The 24,270-nt window shown below is 41.1% G+C and overlaps 1 non-coding gene across 1 annotated transcript; it reads left to right on the top strand.

Moving 5' to 3' along the window:
• Positions 1-6,529: 6,529 nt before the first annotated feature.
• LOC112787246 (small nucleolar RNA R71) lies at positions 6,530-6,636 on the top strand. The gene has a single exon (XR_003194668.1). It is a non-coding gene; the product is annotated as a small nucleolar RNA R71 (small nucleolar RNA).
• Positions 6,637-24,270: the final 17,634 nt, after the last annotated feature.

Here is a 24,270-nt window from a genome sequence, read left to right as displayed (position 1 = left end):
GTTGGCCTCCCCTTGCACACTCATGGCACCAACGTTAGCCAAAAAGTTAGAAGCTAACGTTGGCGCAAACTTTTGCTCTCCAGGGTGTGTTGTTCATGCGCCAACGTTTGCCAAAAAGTTAGGGGCTAACGTTGGCGCAAACTTTTGCTCTCCAGGGTGTTGATTTGTGATGCCAAAAGTTTGCCAAAAAGTTTGAGGCAAACTTTTGCTCCAGCTTTTTGCCCCCTGGTTCATTTTCACTTATTCCAAAAGTTTGAGGCAAACTTTTGCTCAAACTTTTTGTCCTCTCTTCCTCCTAGCTATTCCTCCTTGCTTCAACCTTTCTCCAAGCTTTCTTCACCTATCATTAATCAACCAAACACATCAAAGCTATGCTCAAAATCATGAGATATTCATTCTTTCATAATATGTGACAATTATAGCATAAAACCTCATGAAATTGCATTAATTCATACATGGTTGATTAAATCAAAGGAAGCATGAAAATCTACCCAATTGGCTTGCTTATGGCTCAAGAAAGTGCATAATTCAATTGAAAACAAAAGAAAAAGGCTAGTGAAACTAGGCTAAGATGACTTGTCATCAGTGCTCTGTAAGCGGGCAACTCTTTAAAATAAGCTTTCAGCCAACACTCCCGAACCAGTTGGTTCAAGGTGCTAGGTGTTGAAGCACCCCTAAGGACTTACTTGCTCAAGTCTCTCCCCCATACATACACACCACAGGCACATAGTTTATTTATTTTCTTTTCTTGAGACCTTGGTGTCCAACACCTCTTTGGGTTACTAAATGTTCTGTAGTGAGGGTTACTCTTGATAATGGACTTTCAGCTGATAATCCCGAGTTAGTTAACCCAAGTTACCAAGTGATAAGGCACCCCTAAGAGCTTATTCATTCAAGTAGATCCCTCACACAGGAGCACCACAGACACATGCCTGAAGATTAAAACCATTGGTGCCTAGCCTTATTACTTACTCTTTTTTTTTCTTTTATTATTTTTAACTTTGATTGTTCTTTCCCTTTTTCTTATTAGGATCTTCTTATTTATCTAGTCTCATAGGGTGTGTCTCAAGCATAGTATTCATGACAGATAGTTGTCTTCCCACCTTATGGTTGAACCAACTTAGCTAACTTATGACCACACCACAAACTCATGGACTTACTCCCTAGTATGAACTCCACTCTGGTCTTTTGAAAACAATCATTCTCTTTTCATTTGATTCAAAAGGGACAAGCATACAAGTAAGTAAAGAAATGATGCAGTAGCATAAAGACCAGCGACAAAAGACCTATGCATCAAAACTTTAAAAGATAGAATAAAAATAAAGTTCAAACTACGAGCAACTATTAATCAAAAGTGCATCCGGAATTCCAATTTTCAACAATTCTGGGTACAATGGTATTAAGTAACAATACAACCTTCCGGTGACGATTTCTAGTTGCCTTCTTTCTTTGTCACCATCCTAATCCTTGCTACCTCACTTCCTTGGGTGAAAGTGCACCATTTCCTCATAAGATTCCTGCAAAGTTATTTGAAGTTGCTTGTTCCCAAAGCACTTGAGAAATAGTTAGCTTGCATGTATGCTTGTGATTTCTGAACTTAATCTGGTGTGTGAACACCAAACTTAGTTCCGTGCCTAGTACCAAACCTTGCATATATGCTGAGAACCTCATATCTTATTGTTAACAAAACACTTATTAACTGAAGTCTAACTACATCTAAGTGGTTTCCCTTGATTGGTTGGAGCTAGCAATGTGTTTTGGGAGTGGAGTGTAATTCTAACTACTGTCCTTTGGTGGAACACCAAACTTAGAATTACACTATCACTCTTGGATTGTTCTGGTATGGAACACCAAACTTAGCTCCTTACAATACAGGGGAAACAACTTGTGATCTTTATTGAAATAAAGGTGAAAAGGAAAATACCTGAGGTTGGGTTGCCTCCCAACAAAGCTCTTCTTTATCATCACTAGCTTGACGATTCCTCCTTCACTTGAGATGATAGTTTACTCTGGGGTTTTCCCCCATGTTGCCAGGTAATGCTTGAGTCTTTGTCCATTAACTGTAAAAGTCCTCTCTGAACCTTCATCCATGACTTCGATGTGTCCATATGGCGATACTTTTGTGACAAGAAAAGGTCCGGACCATCTTGATTTAAGTTTTCCTGCGAACAGTCTCAATTTGGAATTGTAGAGAAGTACTCGCTGCCCCTTTTCGAAACTTCTGGGTGCAAGACGCAGGTCATGTCTTCTCTTTGCCTTCTCTTTGTACATCCTGGTATTTTCATAGGCTTGTGACCTGAATTCCTCCATCTCTTGCAGCTGTAAGATTCTCTTTGCACCAGCGGCAATGCTGTCGAAGTTTTGTATCTTGAGAGCCCAGAGAGCTTTGTGTTCCAGCTATAGTGGTAAATGACAAGCCTTACCATACACCAGTTGATATGGGGACATTCCAAGTGGTGTTTTGAATGCTGTTCTGTATGCCCAAAGAGCATCATCCAGCTTCTTCGACCAATTCTTTCTTGATGCACCCACAGTCTTTTCCAGAATCCTCTTTAGCTCTCTGTTGGATATCTCAATTTGTCCACTTATTTGGGGATGGTATGGTGTGGCTACCTTATGTTTTACCCCATATCGTAGGAGAAGAGCTTCTAGTGATTTGTTACAAAAATGGCTTCCTCCTGATGAGTGCTCGTGGGACTCCAAACCGGCTAAAGATATTCTTCCTGAGGAAGTTCATGACCACCTTGTTATCATTTGTTGGGGTTGCAATAGCCTCTACCCACTTGGAGACGTAATCTACTGCAACCAAGATGTAATTGTTTGCATATGAGGTTGGGAATGGTCCCATAAAATCAATTCCCCACACATCAAACAGTTCCAGTTCCAAGATAAAATTCTGTGGCATCTCATTTCTTTTGGGCAAGTTTCCAGATCTTTGGCATTCATTGCAGCTCCTTACCAGTTCTTTTGCATCCTTGAAAAGTGTGGGCCAAAAGAATCCGCTTTGTAACACCTTTGCTGTTGTTCTGTCTCCTCCAAAGTGGCTTCCATAACATGAGCCGTGGCAGTTCCATAGGACCTCTCGTCCTTCTTCTTCCGAAACACATCGTCTAAGGATTCCATCTGAACCCTTCTTGAAGAGATATGGCTCATCCCAGACAAAGTACTTTGCATCATTCATGAACTTCCTTTTTTGATGTTTATTGATCTTTGGAGGTAATGCTCCAGATGCCTTGAAGTTGGCAATGTCTGTGAACCATGGTGCTTTGTGAACTGTCATCAACTGCTCATTAGGGAAGAGCTCGTTTACACTTGTATCATGTGCTCCACCTTCATTATGAGGAATTCTGGATAGGTGATCTGCTACCTTGTTCTCCACTCCTTTCTTGTCTCTGATCTCAATATTGAATTCCTGCAACAATAAGATCCATCTTATTAGTCTTGGTTTTGATTCTTGCTTGGCAAACAAATATTTAAGTGCTGTGTGGTCTGTAAAAACAATCACTTTCGCACCAATGAGGTATGATCTAAACTTGTCAAATGCAAAAACTATTGCTAGCAACTCCTTTTCAGTAGTGGTATAATTTCTTTGAGTATCATTAAGGACCTTGCAAGCATAGTATATCACGTGGACTAAGTTATCTTTCCTCTGTCCCAACATTGCCCCAACTGCGAAATCCGATGCGTCACACATCAATTCAAACGGTAAATTCCAATCAGGTGGGGAAATGATAGTAGCAGAGGACAACCTCATTTTCAAATTTTCAAAGGCTAACATGCATGCCCTAAAAAGCTCCTAATTGCCCTGACATCACTGGGTGGAGGCAGTTTTTCAATAAGTTCTACTTTGGCTCTGTCAACCTCAATGCCTTGGTTAGAAACTTTGTGACCAAGGACTATTCCTCCTGTCACCATAAAGTGACATTTTTCCTAGTTCAAGATCAGATTGGTTTCTTGGCATCTTTTCAATACCAAGGCAAGGTGATGTAGGCAGCTAGGAAAGGAATCTCCGAATACCGAGAAGTCATCCATAAAAACTTCAATGAATTTTTCTATCATAAAGCATGCAGCATTGGAAAGTCGCAGGTGCATTACATAGCCCAAATGGCATGCGCCTGTAGGCAAACACTCCATATGGGCAAGTGAATGAGGTTTTCTCTTAATCTCTGGGATCAACCACTATTTAGTTATATCCTGAATAACCGTAGAGAAAACAATAATAAGCGTGCCCTGCGAGTCTTTCCAACATCTGATCTTTGAATGGAAGGGGGAAATGATCTTTTCGTGTAGCCTCGTTGAGCTTCCTGTAGTCTATGCACATCCGCCATCCTGTGATTGTCCTTGTAGGAATTAGTTCGTTCTTCTCATTGGGAACCACGGTAATTCTTCCCTTTTTGGGACGACATGCACGGGGCTAACCCAGGGGCTGTCTGAGGTTGGGTAAATTACCCCCCTTGCCACAACTTCATAACTTCCTTCTGTACCACTTCCTTCATGATTGGGTTCAACCTCCTTTGGGATTGAATGGATGGTTTGGCATCTTCTTCCAGCAGTATCTTGTGCATACATATGGCCGAACTTATCCCCTTCAAGTCAGCAAGAGTCCAACCAATAGCATCTTTGTGGTTTCACAGTACTTTGAGCAGTTCATCCTCTTGATCTTGGCTGAGGTAGGAGCTTATAATCACTGGGTAATTTTCATCTTCTCCTAAGTACGCATATTTGAGAGAGGGTGGCAATGCTTTGAGTTCAAGTTTGGGTGCTTCTGACTTTTCGTTCTCTTCCTTTGGTGCACCTTGTATTTGACTTTCTGCTGTTGCAACCTTTTCACTACACGTAGACTCCTCCTCTATTATACCTTCAGGTTCTTCTTCTTCAAAACTTTCCTGCACTGTGTCTTCAAGTGAGTCCAACCTCATACATTCTCCCATTTGCTCTGGTGGGTAACTCATGGCCTTGAACACATTGATTGTCATCTTTTCCTTATGTAATCTCAGGGTGAGATCTCCTTTTTGTACATCAATTATAGCTCCAACAGTGGCCAAGAATGGCCTTCCCAGAATAATGGAAGCCTTGGCTTCCTCCTGCATGTCCAGCACTACAAAGTCTGCTGGGAAGATAAAATCTCCCACCTTCACCAGCAAATCTGTCTGCCAATTGTAAGGCCATCTTTGTTGGTTTAGCTTCCTCAATCTTCATCTTTCTCATCATAGCTACTGACATCAAATTGATGCTGGCTCCTAAGTCACACAGAGCCTTTTCCACTGTGATTTCCCCTATAATACAAGGGATTTAAAAACTCCTGGGATCCTTCAATTTCTGGGGTAGTTTGTGCTGAATGATAGCACTACATTCTTCGGTTAGTATCACAGTCTCGTTGTTCTTCCAGCTTCTCTTCTTAGTCATGAGCTCCTTCAAGAACTTGGCGTAGAGTGGCATTTGTTCTCTTGCTTCAGCAAAGGGTATGTTGATTTGCAGTTTCTTGAAGATTTCAAGAAATCTCGAGAACTGATTGTCATCCCCTTTCTTCCTTAATTGCTGAGGGTATGGGACTCTTGGGGCGTCTGGCTTCAGCACTCCTTCCCCTTTTTGTAAATTCAAAGTGGGAACTCGAGCTTCGTCCTGCTCTTCTTCCTCTTTAGTTGAGTCCTCTTTTTGTGGTTTCTGGGGGGTTTCCTTCAGTTCTTTCCCACTCCTAAGGGTGATAGCCTGACACTCCTCCCTTTGTGTTGAGCTAGTCTTGCTGCGAAGGTTGTGGCGGGAGATTTGTTTGAATAAGTAGCCAATTTGTGTCTCAAGTTTCTTGATGGCAGCATCCTGATTCTGCATATTGGATATCACCTCTTCTCAGAATGCTTTACTATCTTGAATCTCTTTGCTTATGCTTTCAAGTAGATTCTCAATCCTTGAGATTCTTTCATCAAATGATGATAGGTCAGGCTGAGTAGGGTTATTCTGGCCTTGATATGAATGTGGGGAGGTGTTGTTATGGGGGTGTTGATATGGTCTAGATGTGAAGTGTTGGGTGGCTGCATTGTTTGGATTTGGGCGTCTTTGATCAAGGCTTTGGTCTTGTTGATTTCCTCACCCAAAGTTTGGGTGATTCCTCCATCCAGGGTTGTAGGTCTTGGAGTATGGATCATGGTTTTGCCTAGGTGAATTCCCAATGTAGTTGGCTTGCTCCTGACTACCCTCTGCTTCTTCATTCACTCCTTCTTGGGTTGTTGATGAAGTGGAGACTGCTGCTACTTGGTTCCTCTCCATCTTCTTGATAAGGTCAGCCAGCTGCTGGGTAATGAGCTTGTTTTGGGCCAGCAGAGCATCTACATTGTTTAGCTCCATTACTCCTCTTGTGTTCCCTCTTTCGAAAGCATAGAAGTAGTCGTTCTCTGCTAGTGTTTCAATGACATCTATGGCTTCCTCAATAGTCTTCTTCTTGTTCAAAGATCCTCCGGATGAATGGTCTACGGCCTTCTTTGACTCATAAGAGAGCCCTTCATAGAAAATGTGCAGCTGCACCCATTCGTTGAACATATCTGGTGGGCACCTCCTTGTTAAGTCTTTAAACCTCTCCCATGCTTCATATAGAGTCTCACCATCTTGTTGCCTGAAAGTTTGGACCTCAGCTCTCAGCCTATTGTTTCGTTGAGGAGGGTAAAATCTTGCTAAAAATTTGTTCACCATGTCTTCCCAAGTTGTCAAGCTCTCCCTTGGGAAAGACTCCAGCCACTTAGCTGCCTTATCCCTGAGTGAGAATAGAAATAAGAGCAGTCTATAGGCGTCAGGATGAACACCATTAGACTTCACTGTGTCACATATTCTCAGGAAGGTGGTTAGATGTTGATTGGGGTCCTCTTGGACACTCCCTCCGAACGAACAGTTGTTCTGAACAAGGGTGATGAGCTGTGGCTTCAGTTCAAAATTGTTGGCATGGATGGTTGGCTTTTGAATGCTACTTCCACAGTTCCCTGGGTATGGCTTGATGTAAGAGCCTAAAACTCTTCTATCCTCCCCAGCATGATTTGCTCCACCTTCTCTGCCATGGTTGTGAGCCTCTTCTTCATGATGGTGTTCCATGTTTTCTTCCATGTTTGGTTCAAAGTATTCCTCAAAGTGTTCCTCCTCTTCTTCACCACCAACTACACATTTTTCTCTTGCCTCCCTCCTTAGTCTAAGGAAGGTTCTCCCAGGTTCAGAATCAAAGGAAGTTGAAGCCCCGCTTCTTCTCCCTGTCATACAACCAACAAGTACAAGCAAAGAGAATAGGTGTAGAAAGTATATCTATCAGAATTACCGTTAGTATGAGTGATGCAATATATCAAACAGTTAGTGGGTTAGTGAGATGAATAGTAAATAACAAAGAAAAAGTAAGGGGGAAGGGAATAAGTTATCTAAAACAGAAAGTAAATGACTCAAACAGAAATTTAAATCAAACAAAAATAAAATGCTCAATATAGTTATCCTCCAATCTAATCATTGTTGATGCACAATCAATCCCCGGCAACGGCGCCATAAACTTGATGCACGAAAAACCTGTCTCACAATAAATTCCCTTCGGCAAGTGTACCGAATTTGTCGTCAAGTAAAAACTCACAATAGAGTGAGGTCGAATCCCACAAGGATTGATTGATCAAGCAACTTTAATTAGAGGACTGTTCTAGTTGAGCGAATCCAGAATTTGAGTTGAGAATTGCAGAAAATAAAATGGCGGGAAGGTAATTGACAGGAAAGTAAATGCTAGAATTATAGATCTGAAAGTAAATGACGGAAGGTAAATTGCAGAATTGTAAATGGGAATGGGGGAATTGCTCATTAAAGTAAATAACAGAAATTAAAGAGAATGGGTAAGATCAGAAATGGGGAGTTCATTGGGCTTAGGAGATGTTGCATTCTCCAGATCAATTTCATTTTCATCTCTTCCTCAATCAATGCACTCATTGATCTCCTTGGCAATCTTAAGTGATTGAATTACAATTTCTTGTAATTCAATCTCTCAAATCTTGATCAATAGCCAATTTCTTGGTCAATTGCTCATGAGAAGAGATGAAGTATGGTCACTGATTATACCACATGTATTTCCAAAACCAAGTGTTGAGAGGATTATAGTCACATATCTATCCAAACCCAATTTGGTCCAGCATGAGAAAGCATTTCTAGCTTGATCTCTTCATTCCTCTTTCAAGGTTCAGAAGAGATCCAAGTATGAATAGCTTCTTTTTCAAGATAACTACTCAATTGGATGAAGATCGAAAGCTTTCAAGTAAAATCAAGAGAAAAGATAGAAGAAGAATAATGAAAACTAGTATTGATCCATCAAATTACAACAGAGCTCCCTAACCCAATGACAGGGGTTTAGTTGTTCCTAGCTTTGGAAAATGAAAACAAAGATGGAGAATACATGATGAAAACTTAGAAGTGCAGAGAAAGTAAATACAAAGATTAGTTCTATGCTAAGAGTCTCCCTATAATTTCCAACTCTCAAAATATTTCAAAGATACTCCTATATATACTACTCTTCTATTCTTCTAGTTGATTCTTCAAGTCTTGGGCCTTTGGATCTTGAGTTGGAAGCAGTTCTCTTCTTCATTGGGCTTAGCTTTTACTTGCAGAGAGAAAGTATGAAGTGGGCAGGGGCTTTGGCTCAGGAAGTTAGTGGTGTTAACGTTCAGTGAAAATATGGGTTCGAGAACGTTAGTGACAATCACCTTTTTTACTAACGTTCCTCACCAAAGTTAAAGGCCACGTTAACCTCAATGTTAGTGGCACAAACGTTGCCACCAACGTTTCCACTATGTCCTTCACACACGTTATTGGGACTCAACTTTCCCAATAACGTTGAGAAGCCTCCCCCTTCCCTACGTTAGAGCCCACGTTAACTTAGTTAACGTGGCTCTTTTAACGTAGGCTTGCCATCCTTCGAGAACGTTAGTGACACTTACCATTGTCACTAACGTTCCAAATTGCCCCTATTTTCCACGTTAGAGTCCATGTTAACTAGGTTAACGTGGCTTCTAACGTGGCCTTGCTAGCCATCTCCAACGTTAGTGACAAAGTTGAGTGTCACTAACGTTGGCTCATCCTTCCCTTATCCACGTTAGCTTCCACGTTAACTAAGTTAACGTAGGAGTTAACGTGGCTCATGGTGGCATGTGTGGCTCCTTCCAACGTTAGTGACAATGTTGGGTGTCACTAACGTTGGCGATCACCTTCTTTCTTCACGTTAGCTTCCACGTTAACTAGGTTAACGTGGGAGTCAACGTGGCTCATTGGGGGCTTGTGTTCTTCCAACGTTAGTGACAATGTTGGGTGTCACTAACATTGTCGACCACTTTGTTCCTTCACGTTAGCTTCCACGTTAACTAGGTTAACGTGGGAGTTAACGTGGCTTAATGTGCTTTGGCCAACGTTAGTGACAATGTTGAGTGTCACTAATGTTGGCTCCCCCCTTCCTTCTTAACGTTGAGTGGCCACTCATGATCTTGGTTCAACATTAGTGATAATGTTAAGTGTCACTAACGTTGGCTCTATTTCTTAACGTGGGCAATGATGGCTTCGAGAGCGTTATTGGCAATCACTTTTCTCATTAACTTTGCAAGTTACTCCTATTCCACGTTAGTGTTAACGTTAGTGCAACTAACGTAGCCACTAATGTGGTTCTTCTTTGCTTCCTTTGTCCTGAAATTAAGCAATAAAGTGCATCAAAGTTCTTGTCCAAGTCATGGGAAATGCAACGTCCAATTTGTCCTTAAATTCATGCAAAATCCTCATGAAATCATGTAAAATGCACAATATATGCTTGAATCAAGATGTAAGTGAATATCTACCCAAAACTAGCTTATTTCCTAAGGAAATGCATGAAACTACCCTAAAAACAGTAAAGAAAAGGTCAGTGAAACTAGCCAAAATGCCCTGGCATCACCTTCCACTTTGCATGCTTCCTTTCTGATAAACCACTATTTTATGGTTTATCTTGTGTTTAATTGAGTGGTTTCATCCAGTCTTTACCCACTTATTCATATGATTTGCATGATTTTACAATCCCTTCCTAGTTTTGTTCTATGGTTGAAAACTTGCTTCCTAGAGATCTTTAATTTGTGTATTTTAATTCTCCTTTATACCATTCGATACCGTGATCCGTGGGTTAAGTGTTTTAGGCTTTATAGGGTAGGAATGGCTTAGAAAATGTAGAGGAAGCTTGCAAAAGTGGAAGGAACACAAGAAACTAAGGAGATAACCAGCGAGCATCGATGCGCACGCATGGCTCACGCGAGCGCGCGATTTGAAGAAATTTTAAGCGATGCGTGCGCGTGCCTGACGCGTACGCGTGGATTAGAGTTCGCACAAAAGACATGTACGCGTGACTGATGCGTGCGCGTGACTTACGCGTACGCATGACAAGGAAATTCGCCAAATGACGTGCACGCGGGACTGACGCGTATGCGGGACATGCACGATCTGCAGAAATAACAGAAAATGCTGGGGGTGATTTCGGGTTGAGTTTTGACCCAGTTTTCGGCCCAGAAACACAAACTAGAGCCAGGGAATGTTCAGAGACTCAACACACATTCTCATTAGGATAGTTTTTTAGTTTTAGATCTGAAACTAGAGAGAAATTACTCTTCCTCTAGGTTTTCTTTACATTCATAGTTTATTAGTTTATTGCTTTCACTTTTGGATATTGAAGAGTCATCACCTCCGTTGAAGATACTATTCTAGTTTGTTTTCTTACTCCCTATTTATTTATTCCATATTCTTAATTATTGTTTAGAGTTATAATTGGATTATTTTGGATTTATTAATGCAAAGGATTATTTTTACTTTTAATTAATTTCCAATCCCTATTTTATTTAAATTATCATGTCTCTTTTCTATTCCAAACTCCCAATAACGAAGATGGTATCCATGTCAGTAGAGTAGATTCCCTACTTGACATGGGGGTTGATTAAGAGAGGACACTTGAGTTGGAATGCTCAAGTGGTTAGTTAAATTGGAAGTTATTGGCTAATTCTGTATTTACTAACGCTAGACCTTCCGAAGGGAGAGGACTAGGATTTACAAATAAGAGTTAGCTCAATCACTTGACTTTCCTTTATTTAGTAAGGGTTAACTAAGTGAAACTAACAACCTCTTTATACTACACTTGAGAAAATTCCAACAAGGATAGAACTTCTAATTAATCATTCCCCCAATCAAGGCTTTTTAATTGGAATATATAATTTTCTTTTAATTTATAATTATTTATTTTCTGTCATTCAACTCTCAAAATCTCTCAAAAAATTCCTGATTAATAAATTAGCACCCTTGTTGGCAACTCGTCGGGAGACGACCTGGGACCCATACTCCCAGTATTTTTATTCTAAACTTTTGTGACAACCTTTCTAAATTGATGAGGCGAATTTTAGCTGGTTAAGAACTATACTCGCAACGCTGTTTTTATATTGACTTCTTAATTGGCCGACTTATGCCTTACCGCATCAATTTTTGGCGCCGTTGCCGGGGAGTTGCAATTGTGTGCTAAATTATTAATTAGTGTACATATTTTTATTTTTATTTGCATATTTTATTTTATTTTAATACCATGAGCTGTATGTTTCTTTCTTTGAATGACGCGTTCGTTGCCTGATTTGAGCTTAGCCACATTTGATCCTGAAATTGAAAGAACTATTTCACGTATTAGGCGAGCTCGGCATCGGTTAGCCTCTGAGGGTGGTGAAGTGATTGTTATTGATTCACCAGTCTCATTTGAGGGCGAATCTGAACCGCCATCTGAGAGCGAAACAAGCTCCTTTACTACTGATTCAGTTGATTCACGTGCAAATAGAATGGCAACACCTAGGAGGATTACTCTCCAGGAAGCTGGAGCTCCAGATTTTACACTACAGCCGTATCAAGTGCATCATCCAACTCTGGTTGCAGATTTTGAACTGAAGACTGCACTAATCAACTTGATGCCTAAGTTTCATGGCTTACCTGCTCAGGAGCCTATCAAACACCTAAGGGATTTTCAGATAGCCTGTTCCACTGTTTGGCGTCATGGTGCAAATGAAACTTCTGTTCTGTTAACCGCCTTTCCGTTTTCTCTCGAGGGAAAGGCGAGGGAGTGGTACTACTCCCAACCTGAAGCAACTGTTACCAAATGGGATACGCTCACGAGAGAATTCCTGGAAAAATACTTTCCAGCTGAAGTCACAGATAGATTGAGGAAAGAGATCTCCTACATTGTTCAAGGTGAATTGGAGACTCTCTATGAGTACTGGGAGCGCTTTAAGAACCTTCTGGACGCATGCTCCCATCACATGATTGACAGGCTAGTGTTAATCAGCTACTTCACTCAAGGCATGAAGCCTCGGGATAAAACTACACTGGATGGTGCTAGTAATGGTTCTTTGAAAAAGTACAAGACCGCAGATAAAGCATGGCAACTGATTAGCAACTTAGCTGAGTCCACTCGGAACCACATGCACAGGAACAACCACTCAAAGGCTATTGCAGAGGTTTTCTCTAGTAGTGAGACTACTGCTCTTACACAGAGTATATATGAAATGACCAACCTACTGAAGCAGATGCAGTTGAATCAACAACAAACTCAGCCTTCGCCACCACAACAAAGCCAACAGTTAGTCCCCCAAAGAGTATGCAAAATCTGTGCTGATTATAGTCATTACACTGATGAGTGCTCATAGTTCCAACAAGAAGACAACATTGTGGCAGCTACTCATAACTTTTATGACTGCCCGAATTAAGGATACAATCAACAAGGCGGCAACTACAACCAAGGTGGGAACTATAACCAAGGATGGCAGGATAACTCCAACCAGGGTTAGAGAGATAATTCCAACCATGGCTGGAGGGACAACTATAGCAGAGGAGGCAGAGACAACAATAGAAATCAGAGGTGGAATAACTACAACAGACAGTAGAATCAGAACCAGCCTTACAGAGCACCTCACCTTAGGCAATCCCAAGGACCCCAGCCCAATCAACAACAGGCCCTCCAGATCACTTATTCTTCTTCCTCATCAAATGACGTGATGCTTCGTTCTCTTACATAAGGACAAAAAGACATGCAGACTACACTGAACTCTACTCTAAATGGTCTGAATGCCACTTTACAAGCTCTCGTTTCCTGGATAGATTCATTATCCACTACCACTAACCAGCCTTCAAGCTCTAGTGGAATTCCTTCTCAACCCTTACCTAATCCCAAAGGTGGCATCAATGCCATCACTTTGAGGTCCGGAACCACACTGCAAGAGAGGAATCAGGAGGAGCCGAGTCTGATAGAACACGCCCCAGTTGAAGACTTAGTTGAAGTTGAAGATGCTGAAGAGGAAGAGGAAGTACAAGACAAGGTTAAAGAAGAAGTAGCTCAGCAAGGGAATGGAGCACCAAAGGATACAGAGGCTGTAAGTGGCACCATTCCTATCCCATTTCCACACCTTGCAAGGAAGTCCAGGAAACAGATGGAACTTGATCCCAAAATGGTAGAAATTTTCAAAAAGGTTGAGGTAACTGTTCCCCTTTTTGATGTTATTCAGCAAGTACCTAAATATGCAAAGTTTCTGAAAGATTTATGCATACATAAAGACAAAATTAATGAATTAGAAACTATTTCTTTAGGTAGTTCTATATCTGCTTTAATGGGAGGTATACCTGAAAAATGTAGTGATCTAGGTCCATGCATGATTAACTGTACCATTGGAGGTGTAATATTTTTTAACTGCATGTGTGATTTAGGAGCATGTGTTAGTATAATGCCATTGTCTACATATGATGCTTTGAGGCTCCCTCCCTTAAAAAGGTTGGCAGCTCATTTTGTTTTAGCAGATAAAAGCATTATTACAGTAGTTGAAATTGCTGAAGATATATTAGTGAGCATTAAGGGGCTCACATTTTCCATTGACTTCTATATCCTGGAAATGCCCTCTAATGACTCAGGAAGACCATCATCAATCCTGCTTGGAAGACCATTCCTGAAGACTTCGAAGTTCAAGCTGGATGCATTCTCAGGAACTTACTCCTTTGAGATAGATGGCAGAGCAGTGAGTTTCAGTTTGAATGAAGATATGAAGCACCCTCCCGAAGATCATTCTATTTTCCAGTGCGACATCATTGATGAAACTGTAGCTGAAGTTCACCAAGAAGAAGTAGAAGAGAAGCACATGGAGCAAGGTCCAAGTGTGGGGACACCTTATGAACACAATGAGGACACTTTGCCATTATCACTAGCCCCGGATGATCCAGAGCCTAGCCATGAGCAGAAATTGGAATTGAAGCCCCTTCCTCCCCACCTCAAGTATGCTTACCTTGAGGATAATCAGAAGTTCCCAGTTATCATTGTAAGGGAACTCACTTTCCAACAAGAGGAGCAGCTGCTTAGTGTGCTGAGAAGACAAAAGAAGGCAATTGGGTGGAGCTTAGTGGATATAGTAGGCATTAGCCCTCAGGTTTGTGAGCACAGAATACATTTAGAAGAGGAATCGAAGCCTATCCATCAACCGCAAAGAAGATTGAATCCCACCATCTTAGAAGTTGTCAAGAAAGAAGTGACCAGGCTACTTGAAGCAGATATCATTTACCCTATCTCAGACAGTGAATGGGTCAGTCCAGTACAAGTGGTGCCCAAGAAGTCTGGAGTCACAACAGTAAAGAATGAGCATGGAGAGCTCCTGACAACTAGAGTGCAGAATTCATGGAGAGTTTTCATTGACTATAGGCGTCTCAACCAAGCTACTCGCAAGGATCACTATCCCTTGTCATTTATTGATCAGATGCTTGATCGCCTGTCAGGTAAATCCCATTACTACTTTTTAGATGGTTACACAAGCTATTTTCAAATTCATATAGCTCCTGAAAATCATGAGAACACTACTTTTACATGTCCCTTTGGAACGTAAGCATATAGAAGGATGCCTTTTGGCTTATGTAATGCACTGGCTACTTTCTAAAGATGCATGATGAGTATCTTTTCAGATCTTATTGAGAACTTTATGGAAGTATTCATGGATGATTTTAGCGTTTATGGTGATTCCTTTAACCTTTGCTTGGATAGTTTAGCTAGAGTATTAGACAGGTGTGTTAGTTCAAACCTTGTATTGAATTTTGAAAAATATCACTTTATGGTAAAACAAGGTATTGTACTAGGACATGTTGTGTCTAATACTGGTATTTCTATCGATCCAGCAAAGGTAAATATCATTTCTAGTTTACCTTACCCCTCCTCCGTGAGGGAAGTCCGTTCGTTCCTAGGTCATGAAGGTTTCTACAGGAGATTCATTAAGGACTTCAGTAAGGTAGCATTACCTTTATCCAGACTGCTGCAGAAGGATATTGAGTTCGAGTTTAGTGAGGATTGCATGCAAGCATTTGATAAGCTGAAGATTGCACTGACTCAAGCTCCAATTGTGAGAGGACCAGACTGGAGCCAGCCATTTGAGATTATGTGTGATGCCTCCAACCATGCAGTGGGAGCGGCGCTGGCTCAGCACGAAGGTAAGGATCCTTTCGTAATTGCTTATGCATCTAAGACCTTAGATGCTACTCAATCTAACTACACTACTACTGAAAAAGAGCTTCTGGCTATCGTTTTTGCTCTGGATAAATTCTAAGCCTATTTACCTAGTACTAAGGTGGTAGTGTACTCAGACCATACAGCTCTAAAATATTTATTAGCTAAAAAAGAGTCCAAACCAAGGCTGATACGTTGGATACTGCTACTGCAAGAATTTGATTTAGAAATTAAGGATAGGAGTGGTAACAAGAATTTAGTGGCAGACCACTTGAGTCGCCTTGAGCACATTAAGGATGACTCCACTTCTATCAATGATACTTTCCCATTTGATAGCTTGCATACAGTATTTGAAGTAGTTCCTTAGTATGCACCTGTAGCTAATTATCTAGTTAGCCATACTTTTCCTTCCAATTTTACTAAGCATCAGAGAGACAAGCTGAAAAGCAAGTCCAAATATTATATATGGGATGACCCATACTTATGGAGGTGTGGTGCTGACCAGGTAATTAGAAGGTGTGTGCCCCAATGAGAATTCCAGTCCATTTTAGAGGCCTGCCACTCTTCTGAGAGTGGAGGACATTTTGGCCCTCAAAGAACAGCTAGAAAAATCTTAGACTGTAGATTTTGGGGGCTTACTCTTTTTAAAGATGCTGCTGCTTTTTGTAAATCTTGTTCCCTATGCCAAAGGTTTGGTAATATATCCAAGAGGGAGAGATACCTCAACAGATTATGCTTTTCTGTGAAATTTTTGATGTTTGGGGCATTGACTTCATGGGTCCATTTCCAAACTCTAGTGGTTACCTTTATATACTGTTAGCTATAGATTATGTGATACGCGGAAAACTTGTCTCGCAACAAATTTCCTTCGGCAAGTGTACCGAATTCGTCGTCAAGTAAAAACTCACAATAGAGTGAGGTCGAATCCCACAGAGATTGATTGATCAAGCAACTTTAATTAAAGGAATGTTCTAGTTGAGCGAACCAGAATTTGAGTTGAAAATTGCAGAAAATTAAATGGCGGGAAGGTAAATAGTGGAAATAGTAAATGCTAGGAATAAAGAGCTGAATGTAAATGGCGGAAAGTAAATTGCAGAATCTTAAATGGGAATGGGGCAATTGCTCGTAAAAGTAAATGGCAGAAATTAAAGAGAATGGGTCACATCAGAAATGGGGAATTCATTGCGCTCAGGAGATGTTGCATTCTCCGGATCAAGTTCATTTTCATCTCTTCCTCAATCAATGCATTCATTGATCTCCTTGGCAATCTTAAGTGATCGAATTACAATTCCTTGTAATTCAATCTCTCAAATCTTGATCAATAGCCAATTCCTTGGTCAATTGCTCATGAGAAGAGATGAAGTATGGTCACTGATTATACCACATGCATTTCCCAAATCAAGTGTTGGAAGGATTATAGTCACATATCCATCCAAACCCAATTTGGTCCAGCATGAGAAAGCATTTCTAGCATGATCCCTTCATTCCTCTTTCAAGGTTCAAAAGAGATCCAAGTATGAATAGCTTCTTTTCCAAGATAACTACCCAATTGGATGAAGATCGAAAGCTTTCTAGTAAAATCAAGAGAAAAGATAGAAGAAGGAGAACGAAAACTAAAATTGATCCATCAAATTACAACAGAGCTCCCTAACCCAATGAAAGGGGTTTAGTTGTTCATAGCTCTGGAAAATAAAAACAAAGATGGAGAATACATGCTGAAAGTAAAACTATAAGTCTAGAGAAAGTAAATACAGAGAGTAGTTCTATGCCCAAAGGCTCCCTAAAGTTTCCCAGCTCCCTAACTAATTCAAAGCTACTCCTATATATACTACTCTTCTGATCTTCTAGTTGGCTCTTCAAGTCTTGGGTATGAGCCTTTGGATCCTGAGTTTGAAGCAGTTATCTTCTTCATTGGGCTTAGCTTTGCTTGCAGAGAGAAAGTGTGAAGTAGGTGGGGACTTTTAGCTCAGGACGTTAGTGGTGTTAACGTTAAGTGAAAGTGTGGGTTCGAGAACGTTAGTGACAATCACCTTTTTCACTAACGTTGCTCACCCAAGAATGAGCCACGTTAACCTCAATGTTAGTGGCACAAACGTTACCACTAACGTTGCCTCTTGGTCCTTCGCACACGTTATTGGGACTTACCTTTTCCAATAACGTTGATAAGCTTCCCCCTTCCCTACGCTAGAGTCCACGTTAACTTAGTTAACGTGGCTCTTAACGTAAGCTTGCCAATCCTTCGAGAACGTTAGTGACACTTACCTTTGTCACTAACGTTCCAATGTGCCCCTATTTCTCACGTTAGAGTCCACGTTAACTAGGTTAACGTGGCTTCTAACGTTGTCATGCTAGCCATCTCCAACGTTAGTGACAAAGGTGAGTGTCACTAACGTTGGCTCCTAATCTCTTTATCCACGTTAGCTTCCACGTTAACTAAGTTAACGTGGGAGTTAACGTTGCTGATGGTGGCTCTTGGTGGTTCACCCCAACGTTAGTGACAAAGGTAAGTGTCACTAACGTTGGCGACCAATTGCTCTCTCCACGTTAGCTTCCACGTTAACTAAGTTAACGTGGTAGTTAACGTGGCTTATGGAAACTTGGCCAACGTTAGTGACAAAGGTGAATGTTACTAACGTTGGCTTCCCTTTTGCTTGTTAACGTTAGAAGCCACGTTAACTAAGTTAACGTGGCAACTAACGTGGCCAATTATGAGCTTGGTCCAACGTTAGTGACAAAGGGGAGTGTCACTAACGTTGGCCTTATTGTATTCTTCCACGTTAGAGTTCACGTTAACTTAGTTAACGTGACTCTTAACGTGGGCTTATGATGGCTTCGAGGGCGTTATTGGCAATTACCTTTCTCATTAACTTTCCAAGTTAGCACCCATTCCACGTTAGAGGTCACGTTAGTGGGACTAACGTGACTGCTAACGTGGTTCTTCTTTGCTTCCTTTGTCCTGAAATCAAGCAACAAAATGCATCAAAGTTCTAGTCCAAGTCATGAGTCATGCATCATCCAATTTATCATATAATTCATGAAAAATCCTCATGAAATCATGTAAGGTGCACAATGTATGCTTGAATCAAGATGTAAGTGAATATCTACCCAAAACTAGCTTATTTTCTAAGAAAAGGCATGAAACTACCCTAAAAATAGTAAAGAAAAGGTCAGTGAAACTGGCCAAAATGCCATGGCATCACAACACCAAACTTAAAGCTTGCTTGTCCCTAAGCAAGTACTGGAACAAGAGAATGATGAATGGTATGCCAAGAGAAATGAGTCATTCTTGTGGAAGTCATATTTCTGGTTTTATGGTGGTTTCATGCATAGCAACTTTGGTTCATTCCTTCACTGGCTTTCAGACATTTATCATGTCCTAGAATACTCACTGTGATTGCATCCCATGAGACTTTTATTCATTGATCCTTTTGTTGTCATTTCAGGACTTATTTGTGTTCTTAGGCTAAGTGCTCTGTAAGGGGGCAACTCTTTAAAATAAGCTTTCAGCCAACACTCCCGAACCAGTTAGTTCAAGGTGCTAGGTGTTGAAGCACCCCTAAGGACTTACTTCCTCAAGTCTCTCCCCCATACATACACACCACAGGCACATGGTTTGTTTATTTTCTTTCCTTGAGGTCTTGGTGTCCAGTACCTCTTTGGGCTACTAAATGTTCTGTAGCAAAGATTGCTCTTGATGGTGGACTTTCAGCTGATAATCCCGGGTTAGTTAACCCAAGTTACCAGGTGATAAAGCACCCCTGAGAGCTTAGTAATCCAAGCAGATCCTTGGTACAGGAACACCACAGACACATCCCTCAAGACTCAATTTCTTGGTGCCTAGCCTCTTTTGTTGCTATTTTTTTATTCTTCAACTTTGATTGTTCTTTCTCTTTTTCTTATTAGGATCTTATTATTTAGCTAGTCTTATGGGTATGTTCAAAGCATAGTATTTATGACAGATAGTTGTCTTCCTACCTTGTGGTTGAACCAACTTAGCTAACTTATGACCACACCACAAACTCAGGAACTTACTCCATAGTATGAACTCCACTCTAGTCTTTTATAAAGCACTCATTCTCTTTTCATTTGATTCAAAAGGACAAGCATACAAGTAAGCAAAGTAAGGATGCAGTGACATAAAGACTAGCAAGCATAGACCTATTCAACAAAACGTTTAAAAGACAAAATTTAAAAGGGTTCCAACTAACGAGTAACTATTAATCAAAAGTGCATTCGGACTTCCAACTTTCAACATTCTAAGTTTATGGAATTAAGTAACAATACAACCTTCGGGTGATGGTTTCTAGTTGCCCTCTTTTTGTCATCATCCTAGTCTTTGCTACCTCACTTCCTTGGGTGAAGGTGCACCATTTCCTCATAAGATTCCTACAAATTTATTGGAAGTTGCTTGTTCCCAAAGCACTTGAGAAATAGTTAGCTTGCATGTATGCTTGTGACTTCTGAACTTAATTTGGTGTGTGAACACCAAACTTAGTTCTTTGCCCAGTACAAAACGTTGCATATATGCAGAGAACCTCATATCTTGTTATTAACAAAACAATTATTAACTAAAGTCTAACTACATCTAAGTGGTTTCCCTTGATTGGTTGGAGCTTGCAAGGTGTTTTGGGAGTGGAGTGTGATTCTAACTAAGATCCTTTGGTGGAACCCCAAACTTAGAATTATACTTTCACTTTTGGATTGTTTTGGTGTGGAACACTAAACTTAGCTCCTCGCAATACATGGGAAACAACTTGTGACCTTTATTGAAATAAAGATGAAAAGGAAACTACCTGAGGTTGGGTTGCCTCCCAACAGAGCGCTCTTTTATCGTCGCTAGCTCGACGATTCCTCAATTAATTGAGATGATACTTTACTCTGGGGTTCTCCCCATGTTGCCCATATAATGTTTGAGTCTTTGTCCGTTCATAGTGAACGTCCTCTCTGAACCTTCATCCATGATTTCTATGTGCCCATATAGGGAGACCTTTGTGACAAGGAAGGGTCCTGACCACCTTGACTTGAGTTTGCCCGGGAACAGTCTCAATTTGGAGTTGTAAAGGAGTACTTGTTGCCCCTTTTCAAAACTCCTTGGTGCCAGATGCAGGTCATGTCTTCTCTTTGCCTTTTCTTTATAAATCTTGGCATTTTCATAGGCTTGAGATCTAAATTCCTCCATCTCTTGCAGTTGCAGGATCCTCTTTGCACCAGCAGCAATGCTGTCAAAATTTAGTATCTTGAGAGCCCAGAGAGCTTTGTGTTCCAGCTCCAGTGGTAAATGACAAGCTTTCCTATACACTAGTTGATATGGAGACATTCCAAGTGGAGTTTTGAATGCTGTTCTGTATGCCCAAAGAGCATCATCCAGCTTCTTTGACCAATCCTTTCTTGATGCACCCACAGTCTTTTCCAGAATCCTCTTTAGCTCTCTGTTGGATATCTCCATTTGCCCACTTGTTTGGGGATGGTAAGGCGTGGCCACCTTGTGTTTTACCCCATATCATAGGAGAAGAGCTTCTAGTGGTCTGTTACAAAAATGGCTCCCTCCATCACTGATGAGTGCTCGTGGGACTCCAAACCGGCTAAAGATATTCTTCCTGAGGAAGTTCATGACCACCTTGTTATCATTTGTTGGGGTTGCAATATCCTCTACCCACTTGGAAACGTAATCCACTGCTACCAATATGTACTTGTTTGAATATGAGGTTGGGAATGGTCCCATGAAATTGATTCTCCACACATCAAACAGTTCCAATTCCAAGATGAAATTTTGTGGCATCTCATTTCTTTTGGGCAAGTTTCCAGATCTTTGGCATTCATTACAGCTCTTTACTAGTTCTTTGGCATCCTTGAAAAGGGTGGGCCAAAAGAATCCGCTTTGTAACACCTTTGCTGCAGTTCAGTCCCCTCCAAAGTGGCCTCCATAGCATGATATGTGGCAATTCCATAGGACCTCTCGTCCTTCTTCTTCCGAAACACATCTTCTAAGGATTCCATCTGAACACTTCTTGAAGTGATATGGCTTATCCCAGACAAAGTATTTTGCATCATTCATGAGCTTCCTTTTTTATGTTTATTGATCTTTGGAGGTAAGGCCCCAGTTGCCTTGAAGTTGGCAATGTCTGCGAACCATGGTGCTTTGTGAACTGTCATCCGCTGCTCATCAGGGAAGACCTCGTTCACACTTGTATCACGTGTTCCACTTTCCTCATGTGGGATTCTGGATAGGTGATCTGCTACCTTGTTCTCTACTCATTTCTTGTCTCTGATTTCAATATTGAATTTCTGCAACAATAAGATCCATCTTATTAGTCTTGGTTTTGATTCTTGCTTGGCAAACAAGTATTTAAATGCTGTATGATCTGTGAAAACAATCACTTTAGCACCGATGAGGTACGATCTAAACTTGTCAAATGCAAAAACTATTGCTAGCAACTCCTTTTCTGTAGTGGTATAATTTCTTTGAGTGTCATTGAGGACTTTGCTAGCATAGTATATCACATGGACTAAGTTATCTTTCCTCTGTCCTAACACTGCCCCAATTGCAAAATCAGATGCATCACACATCAATTCAAATGGTAAGTTCCAATCAGGTGGGGAAATGATAGGAGCAGAGGACAACCTTATTTTCAAATTTTCAAATGCTAGCATGCATGATTCATCGAAGATAAATGGTGTATCAGATACAAGGAGATTGCTTAAGGGCTTGGCTATCTTTGAAAAATCTTTAATAAATCTTCTGTAAAAGCCAGCATGCCCTAAAAAGCTCCTAATTGCCTTGACATCACTGGATGGAGGCAGTATTTCAATAAGTTCCACTTTAGCCCTGTCCACTTCAATGCCTTGGTTAGAAACCTTATGGCCAAGGACTATTCCTCCTGTCACCATAAAGTGACATTTCTCCCAGTTCAAGACCAGATTGGTCTCTTGGCACCTTTTCAATACTAAGGCAAGGTGACTCAGGAAGCTAGTAAAGGAATCTCCGAATACCGAGAAATCATCCATAAAAACTTCGATGAATTTCTCTATCATATCTGAGAAGATAGAAAGCATGCAGCGTTGGAAGGTCGCAGGTGTATTACATAGCCCAAATGGCATGCGCCTGTAGGCAAACACTCCATATGGACAAGTAAATGAAGTTTTCTCTTGGTCTCTGGGATCAACCACTATTTGGTTATATCCTGAATAACCATCAAGAAAATAGTAATATGCGTGTCCTGCGAGTCTTTCCAACATCTGATCCATAAATGGGAGGGGGAAATGGTCCTTTCGTGTAGCCTCATTGAGTTTCCGATAGTCTATACACATCCGCCATCCTGTGACGGTCCTTGTAGGAATTAGTTCGTTCTTCTCATTGGGAACTACAGTGATTCCTCCCTTTTTGGGCACGACATGCACGGGGCTGACCCAGGGGCTGTCTGAGATCAGGTAGATTACCCCTCCCTGTCATAACTTAATAACTTCTTTCTGTACCACTTCCTTCATGATTGGGTTCAGCCTCCTTTGGGATTGAATGGATGGTTTGGCATCATCTTCCAGTAGTATCTTATGCATGCATATGGCTGAACTTATTCCTTTCAGGTCAGCAAGAGTCCATCCAATGGCATCCTTGTGCTTTCGCAATACTTTGAGTAGTTCATCCTCTTGATCTTGGCTGAGGCACGAGCTTATGATCACTGGGTGACTTTCATTTTCTCCTAAGTATGCATATTTGAGAGTGGGTGGCAATGCTTTGAGTTCAAGTTTGGGTGCTTCTGACTTTTCGTTCTCTTCTTTTGATGCCCCTTGTATATGAATCTCTGCTGTTGCAACTTCTTCACTAAACGTTGACTCCTTCTCTGTTAACCCTTCAGATTCTTCTTCTTCAAAACTCTCCTCCACTGCATCTTCAAGTGAGTCCAACCTCATACATTCTCCCAATTGTTCTGGTGGGTAACTCATGGCTTTGAACACATTGAATGTCATCTTTTCATTGTGTAATCTCAGGGTGAGGTCCCCCTTTTGTACATCAATGACAGCTCCAGCAGTGGCCAAGAACGGCCTTCCCAGGATGATGGAAGCCTTGGTTTCCTCTTGCATGTCTAGCACTACAAAGTCTGCTGGGAATATGAAATCTCCCACTTTCACCAGCAAATCTTCTACTACGCCATGAAGGAACTTGAACGATCTGTCTGCCAGTTGTAGGGCCATCTTTGTTGGTTTAGCCTCTTCAATCTTCATTTTTCTCATCATGGCTAACGACATCAAATTTATGCTGGCTCCTAAGTCACATAGAGCCTTTTCCACTATGATTTCCCCTATGATACAAGGGATCTGAAAGCTCCCCGGATCCTTCAATTTCTGGGGTAGTTTATGCTGAATGATAGCACTACATTCTTCGGTTAGTATCACAGTCTCGCTGTTCTTCCAGCTTCTCTTCTTAGTCATTAGCTCCTTTAAAAACCTAGCGTAGAGGGGCATTTGCTCTATTGCTTCAGCAAAAGGTATGTTGATTTATAGTTTCTTGAAGATTTCCAAAAATCTCAAGAACTGGCTGTCATCCCCCTTCTTCTTTAATTGCTGAGGGTATGGGACTCTTGGGACGTCTGGCTTCAGCGCTCCTTCCCCTTTTTGTGAACTCAAAGTGGGAATTCAAGCTCCATCCTACTCTTCTTCCTTTTCATTTGAGTCATTTTCTTGTGGTTTCTGGGTGGTTTCCTTCAGTTCCTTCCCACTCCGAAGGATGATAGCCTGACACTCCTCCCTTTGGGTTGAGTTAGTAT

The sequence above is a fragment of the Arachis hypogaea genome, chromosome 20 (assembly GCF_003086295.3).
Source record: "Arachis hypogaea cultivar Tifrunner chromosome 20, arahy.Tifrunner.gnm2.J5K5, whole genome shotgun sequence".
NCBI classification, from domain to species: Eukaryota; Viridiplantae; Streptophyta; class Magnoliopsida; order Fabales; family Fabaceae; genus Arachis; species Arachis hypogaea.
Note: the sequence above shows the minus strand (reverse complement) of the source record. Positions and strands in the feature narration are given on the sequence as shown.